Raw genomic sequence first — 8,050 nt, forward strand, 5'->3', positions numbered from 1 at the left:
GGAGTTGTGACTCTCCCAATACAGTAGTTGGATTGGGATGATATTATTGGGGAACTGCAAAAGCAACTCTTCTAAAAATAATAAATATTTATTGGAGAACTGCTGAAGATGATCTTACGGTTCGCCCTTTCTTCTGCAACTCCGGTGCCACCGCAGCTCCCAATCCAAAAACTCAACTCTATTTGCCAGAGAAATTCCTCGTACATCTGGCTAGTCTGCAATCTGCACGTTCTGATAAATAACACAACTTGATGAGCTGCCAACGTGTTTGTTTCCAGAAATTGGACACCTGGACGACAGATTGTATGGTGCATGCAGCGTTAGACGTTAGTCCTCTCCTCTGACCGTAATAAAGGCTCTAGAGTCAATACCGGCAAAATGCTGCAGTTCTCTGTTTGTTCACTATAAAAATAGTCTTTCGTTAAGCTCCAAAACTCTTTCGTGGAAACGCCAGCGTCACGAGAGGCTCGGCATGCAATTATCGTTTTCCATACGCACGCCTGTTCTGCCTGGCGAAAAATCTATTGAGACGGCGGCTATTACCACAAGACTCACCTTAAAACTCAGAGGAATGAACGGCATGTTGCTCCTGAATGGCGCCAAGAATAGGCTTGCATCGGCCATGGCACGATAAAAACAGATATTGAACCGGTTGTTTGGCAAGCAAAATTCAATATTCAGAAGTGATTCAGATGACGCATTATATTTTAGATTTGATACATTTGCCGCTCATAAGATTATTAGCGCTTTAAGGATTCGTCATCCATATTACTCTGAGTCACCGGTATAAATGATAAATCCTAATCTGGCTTGAGACGGATCTGAACTGTGGCAACTGATAATCTAAAATGCAATTACAGAAGACTGATATAGGGTAACGACGTTTTTGTCATATAAGTACCGTAGTTCAATCTGATGAGAAAAGTCCTAACTTCCAACAGTCTTTAAAAACCTCCCCTCGTCAAAATTTTTGATGGAAAGCAGAAAAATCCAAGGTACATCAATGCATCCCGCGTTGCTTCTGTTAGCAATCATCTTGGCCTCCTTGCTGCAGCTGAGCACCGGCGCCATCAACGCCACCGCCACAGACTCCGATTGCCCGCCGGTGACATGTGGCAACCTGACCATCACCTACCCGTTCTCGCTGGCCGGCCGGGACACTACGCCCTCCTGGCTCCTGCGGCCCGCCGGCATACCAGCTCACGTGCAACAACTCCGCGGCCGGCGCGTTCCTGCGCATGCAAGTCCTACATGAGGGTCCTCGGCATCAACTACGGCAGCCGCTCCCTCGTCGCCGTTCACGTCCTCGTCGCCGACGCCGCCGCCTGCACCGTCATCTTCAACGTGTCCTCTGCCTTCGAGATCACGGACAGGTTTACGATCAGCCCCAGCAACAGGGAGCTCTACGTCATGTCCAAGTGCGGCGGGACGCTGCCGCCGCCAGGCACGGTCCCCGTCACTAACTTCAACGCCACCACCACGACCCCCAAGTTCGCGTACCTTGGGGGAGGTTATGGCACGGGCGCGCCACCGGCGAACGACGGGCGCTGCGAGCTCGCCGTGTTCCCGGTGCTCGGGTAGGAGGCTGAAGGCGCGACGGCTGCCAGTTACAGACGGCTCATAAGGGCTGGGTTCCGGCTGGAGTGGAAACCCGTCGGTGACTGCAACGCCTGCAGAGCCAGCGGCGACCGGTGCCGGTACGACGCCAACACGGCGGCGTTCGCGTGGCTTTGCACGGACGGCAGCTTGCGGACATCGACATGTGGTAAGCTAAGAATTAAACAGTAGTGATCTTGCAATTGTAGGTATTCATATTTCATAGCTGCTTCATAATCTTATTTTATTTAACTTTCCTTCAAAAAATATTTTATTTAACATGACTTTCTTTAAATATTTCATGCAGATAGTAAGCGTAAGCGCAAGTTAACTTTGATTGGTAAGCAACTAAGCATCCTGCTCCATAAATATATTTACTATATAGTTTAGGCAAATGGATATAATCAATTTGCTTCCATGATCAGTTACTCAAATTTTGATGAACAAAATATATTTTCAGTGTCGCTGTCTATCGTGGCTAGCCTCGCTTTCATCTGTCTGGCTTGGCTGATGTACCGTCAGAAACAAAAGTTCAGATCAGGTGTCTGGCGATCGCACTCCACCGTCAGATCAAATGAAGAAGAAGCACTAAGAAGGTGTGGATCTCTTGCTCCACAAAGGTACATATACTCTGAGCTCAAGAAAATAACCAAATCTTTCAAGGAAAAGCTAGGAGAAGGAGGTTATGGAATAGTTTTCAAGGGAAGCCTTCAAGATGGCCGGATGGTTGCTGTGAAGCTCTTGAAAGTTTCCAAAGGCAATGGAGAGGATTTTGTAAGGCTTTTGTTTAGAAGGATCGAAGCAGGCGCTTGTCTACGAGTACATGCCCAATGGTTCTTTGGAGAAGTATATTTATTCAGAGCTAACTATTGAATGGGAAATGTTGCTCAAAATTTCTATTGGTATCCCACGAGGATTGGAGTACTTACACCAAGGGTGCAACACTCGCATAATCCATTTTGATACCAAACCTCACAATATACTTCTAGATAACGAGTTCTGTCCGAAAATTGCAGACTTCGGTTTGGCAAAGCTATGCCACCTCAATGGAAGCATCCTTTCGACAGCAGAAGCAAGAGGGACTATTGGTTTCATTGCACCAGAAGTGTTCTCTAGGGCTTTTGGGGCCGTCTCGACAAAGTCAGACGTTTATAGTTATGGAATGATGCTCCTAGAAATGGTTAGAGGGAAAACCAATCTGAAGGAACTTGCAGACAACTCCAGCGAAACATTCTTCCCACATTGGCTTTATAATCATCTAGTAAAGGATATCCAAAGTTGCCGAGTTGCACATGGAACTGAGGAGATTGCAAGAAAATTGACCTCGGTTGGCTTGAGATGCATACAAATGGCACCTGAGAACCGCCCCTCCATGAGCAGAGTTATAGAGATGTTGGAGAGGAGCGCCAGCGAATTGGAGATGCCATCCAAGCCATTCCTCTACTCCCCATTTCAGTCGACAAATGCTTCATCCATTACAACAGTCATGGTTTCGATGTCTTCGTGATGATATAGTTGTCATGGCATAAACATGACATCAATCAAAATGATTTAGTTCTCTTCACGTTTTTAATTTCCGGTGGATATATTTAACTTTTCAGGGTCGCAATGCTAATTTTTTTGTATTTCCCCCCTTTTATGGTTAAATTGTGAGATGTACATTCAAATGTTGTTTTCTTGAACGTGAAATGAAATGTTCAGGGAAAAAAAAACTTGGAACGATGTGCCTCATCCCCTCTTAATGACAATGTTGAGGTCGGCGATTGCCTACCGTAGAATTCCTCGAAAAAAACAGGAAGTGTTAAGAAAATATACATAGAAAAGCAGAAATGCTTGGAGCACAGCTTGTCTTAAGTTTAAGGGCAGAAAAAGAAACAGAGCACACCTGCTACTATAGTAGCCGATTCAAAAGCTCCAGAAATCGACGATATACTGCAACACAGTACGTATAGCTACTGAAGCAGCAGAAAGGAAAACATACTCCGATCTCCTGGGTCGCTAGCTTGTGCATCTCAGTATCTCACTGTCTTCATTTGTGTGCTAGACCACAAGCTGCCGATCAAGACTCAGCGCATTGAAAATCTGCCAATTTCGTTCCTTCCAGACGTTCCACTAAACGTGTAGGACGACAGTTCCTGCTTTATGTCCCCATTGCATCTTCGCGGCGACGCGCTATGATTTCTTCATACCATTCAGCTGCTGCAGCCATGCTTGCTTAGTGTGTACGATCAGTTTGCCAAGTTTTGACCAAGGATTGTATGTTGTTCAAGACTTCCTTCGCAAATTTGAGCTCCAAATTCCACAGCTGACAACTCGACATGGTTGAATCGAAACTTGAAAGGTCGGAAAGATCCTGAACCGTGACCAGTAGGCCGCCTTTGCCGTGTTCTGATCACTCAAACTAGAAAGGTCGGGCCGGTGCTTGTGAGGTCTGGCAGGACGATTGCGAGCAACTGTGAGGAACTCATCAGTGACAGCTTCCTCTTGATGGCAGCAGGGTAAGTTCACTCGTGAATAAACTTAGAACTCAAGAAAATAACTGAGAGAACCGAGAGCCATAGCCATGCATACCTTGATTCTAAATTTCTACTTGTTCAACTAAAGAAATTCTGAAATGCCATGAGGTATACAAAGACTTTGACTTCTCTTAGGCCAATTCAAATGGGAGGTTTCATATTTTGTGCCTCCAAAAATACCATATAAGCATATACATATGTAATTGATGGTTGAAATAGTGCATTACAATGCGTTAAATGATTTAAAGTTCATTCTTATTAGACCTTTTAGTTTACACTTATTCCCTGTCCATAAATTAACAAAGTATTTTTCCTAAAATGTCATGCGCTGAGAACACCAGCTGAACCAAATTTTATAAAGAACAGGATGCCCTGTCATTTGTTTTATTCAGATTCTTGCTATGTATCTGAAGCTCGTAGAAAAATGATGGGCAGGGAATGTAGGCTGAGGTCACTGAACTAGGCACTGTTGTCTTAATTTCTAGTGCTCTTAAGGTCATCCAGTATCTTCACTCAGACATATGGATTGCTGTTGGCCTGAACAATTAGGTTAAAAACCCTTGTTATTATCCAGAAACACCACTTAAGCCCAACTGAATCCCCAAAAATCCACCCAAATTCAAACGAGTATATACTATATTTCAACTGAAGAATCAGAAAAAAGTGTTTTCATCAAACTAAATGTAGGAATCTACATTAATTAACCATGACTTAATCATATAACTTAAACATGATCTTAACACCTAAAACATGAACACATCCGAGAACGAGTAAGAAATCACTGAGAACGAGTTGGGGTTACAACCGGCGGCGATGGCGTGTGATGATCCGGCCATCTCAGTCGGTACAAAGGCTGGTGAAGGAGTTGTCGGTGTTAGAGTAGGCCGTGGATGATCACGACGTCCTTCCGAGCTTCACCTAGTCTGTCCTGGTACGGGGACGGCGAGGAGGTCGCAGCGGCGGCGATCTTCAGGTCGCTCCAGCGTCGCCTAGGTCGAATAGGCATGTAGGGTGTGCGTGGAGGGTTTAGAAAGCTTTGGCATAACCCTAAAACGAGGCGGGCATCCCCATTTTATTGTGGCGCGGGCAATCTGGGACCCAGGATTTAGGGTACCAAGTTTCGATTGCACCTCCGATCAAGGCACGGTGGTGGCCACGTGTCTATCCCGTTCTTCCCGTCTCTTTTTCCCTTGCCTTTTGACCACCCAAAGAATTCCAACACTAAGGACCTAATCAAATTCAACCAGGAATGACAAACTGATAATAGTAAAATCAGAGCACAATTGATAACAATCGACGGCACAATCAAAGGGAGGAGAGGTAATTGCACCCTCATCATAACGGCTGCTCAGTTAAATATTGCATGAAAGGAAGGCAGCGTGCTTACTTGGTTCCAATATGGATGCCACGGATAGTCTGGTTCTTGGCCGGAGTGACCGAAGCCAGGAGCCGGCCAGCCGGCGACCCAAGGGTTCATGACTTTGTGCCATCCGCGGCGCGAGACTGCATTAGTGCTGTAGCCCCCATCTCCATCTGCCGCCCTGATCAGCGGCACTAATCCAGTGCAAGGTGGAGCCTCCAGCCACAATCCCGCGGTAGGTAGCGGCCGAGAATAATGGATGGGGATGTTGTTCGCCGCCGACCGCCGCGCCTTGCGACGGCGAGACGGCAACAGCAACTCGCGCTCGGTCGGTTGTCGGGAGCCGGGGCCAAGCCCATCCAGATGCGTGACTCGTGCGAGCCTAAGGCCCAGGTACCTTTCACCAGGGCAAAACTGCACATTCGGCCCGTGCGCTACGTTGTTGCTATTGCCGAGCAAACTCTGTTACAAATTAATTATTACGAGTCAACTGAGAAAACGCTACTAGTAGTACTAGAATGGTGCTAACTGCCAAGACATTTCCAGTCGACCACACTCTGCAATACGTATCGTTCGTTGTCAAGAACCTATTTGTCAGACAAATCGGCTCCTCTCCATCTGCTGTCTTTTTTAAAAGAAAATCTCCAGCCCGCACACATCCAATTTTTTTAATATTCTCAACTCGCAACCTGATCACAAATAAAAAGGGAAAAAAACGATAATCCATTCTCACAAGCTCCACAGAATGCGATAAGAACCCGCAAGCGTCCATACTCCTTTCGGCATTTGCTCCTCCGATATCATAATGCACGCCGCCGCCGTGCTAGCACTGCTTGTCCTGCCTCTGCTCGCCGCCGCGCTGGACGCTGACTGCGCACCGGCGTCGTGCGGGAACCTGTCCATCAGGTACTCGTTCTGTCTGCGTGGCCGGCAGCCATCCTACTGCGGCTACCCGTCCTTCGGCATCGCGTGCGACCGGACGCCGCGCCGCCGCTCTTGAGCGACTCCTACCTCCGCGTGCTCGACATCCACTACGGCAACAGCTCCCTCGTGGCGTTCCACACCGACCTCGCCGACTACCCCATCGGTAGCGATGAAAACTGACGGACAAAAAAATTCAGTCACCGCCCGCTCATTTTTTCTATATTTGTTCCATATTTGGAGCTATACAAAACGGGACGGTAAGATGCTGTAACGGAACAGATAACATGATATAGGTACCCGCGAGCAGGATGGGATATGGTTGAGGGGTATCCCACCCATATTTGAGGGATTCCATTTTAATCTAGGATGATCCCGTATTCATCCCATTTCTAATTTACCGGGATAGGCCCACTCCCCCAAACCCCAACCCCTCAGGCCTTAGCTGTTCAGCCCAACAGACTGAGCGAGGAGCCGGAGCCATATAAAATGCTCCCCTAACCCTAATCCCCTTCATCCCATCCCACTCGCACGAGATGGCCTCAAAGTTATTTCTCATACACTTGAAAAGATCAAAGCACTTGTACAAAGTGTGAAGGGATCTCCCTTGCAATGGGAGGCACTCATGAAGAGTGCTAGTGAGTGTGGGCTGGATGTATTCAACTAGGTGGAACTCCACCTATATAATGTTAAGGGATGCCTTGCACTACAAGCTTGCTTTCATGAGGTTGAAAACATCAATTCGTCGTAAGTACAAGCCTATTTCTCCTACTGATGGTGAGTGGGGCATGGCTATTAAAGTTTTTAAGTGCTTGAAAAAGTTTGAAAAAGTTTTATGATCTTAATGAGTTCTGGTAGTTCATATCCCACTGTGAATTTGTTCTACAAAGGTTTCTTTATGAAAGAATCTAGGATATCAACTAGAGGGGGGTGAATAGTCGAACCTGAAAATTTTTACAACTTCGAACAATTTTATCAGCGACTTCCGAAGTTTCCGGAGATTGTTATAGAAATTCCACAACTTACGAAATTTCCGAAGAAATCTTCGGATTCTCTGGAAATCAAAGGATTTGAACTACAACCTTATGAAATACTTTCTGAAATGTAAATCACCGAATATAGGTTAAGCAACAGGTTATTCTAGGCCTTTAGCACAAGATAGAACAACTGAAAACTTTTTAGAAATGTAGATCGAGCATAAACACTAGAAATATATTCTATGCTTGAATATGAATAAATTTAAGAACAATAAGCACAAAGTCTACGTCTCCATTGAGGACTCACGAAGGGTGGGCTTTTCACTGCTAAGCCACTTTCCTCCCTCTAGCTACCACAAAGCTCAAGTTAGAGTCACTTACTCAATCATCGGGGTAATACAAACTTCCCGTGGGCAGCCACACTCTTTGGATGCTCCACGGGCAATGCCTAACTGGCTTGGAGCTTGAAGCTCCAAGAGTAACAAACGCGAAACCACCAGCTTGATAAAGAACAATATGCTCAAGAGATGGGAAATCAGCTCACTAGCACTCTCTCTTGCCCTTCCCTTGAATCCCTCCTTAAATCCCTACCAAATCTCACCAAGAATGTCAAAGGGGAGTAAAGAGGGGGACTTGAATGCTATTCACAAGCTCAGCACAAAGTTAGGTCAAGAGAGTAA

The 8,050-nt window shown here is 46.1% G+C and overlaps 1 pseudogene; it reads left to right on the forward strand.

The window, feature by feature from the left end:
- Positions 1–810: 810 nt before the first annotated feature.
- LOC117854679 (LEAF RUST 10 DISEASE-RESISTANCE LOCUS RECEPTOR-LIKE PROTEIN KINASE-like 2.5) lies at positions 811–3,242 on the forward strand (annotated as a pseudogene).
- The last annotated feature ends 4,808 nt before the right edge of the window (positions 3,243–8,050 follow it).

The sequence above is a fragment of the Setaria viridis genome, chromosome 5, assembly GCF_005286985.2.
Source record: "Setaria viridis chromosome 5, Setaria_viridis_v4.0, whole genome shotgun sequence".
In the NCBI taxonomy this organism is placed as follows: domain Eukaryota; kingdom Viridiplantae; phylum Streptophyta; class Magnoliopsida; order Poales; family Poaceae; genus Setaria; species Setaria viridis.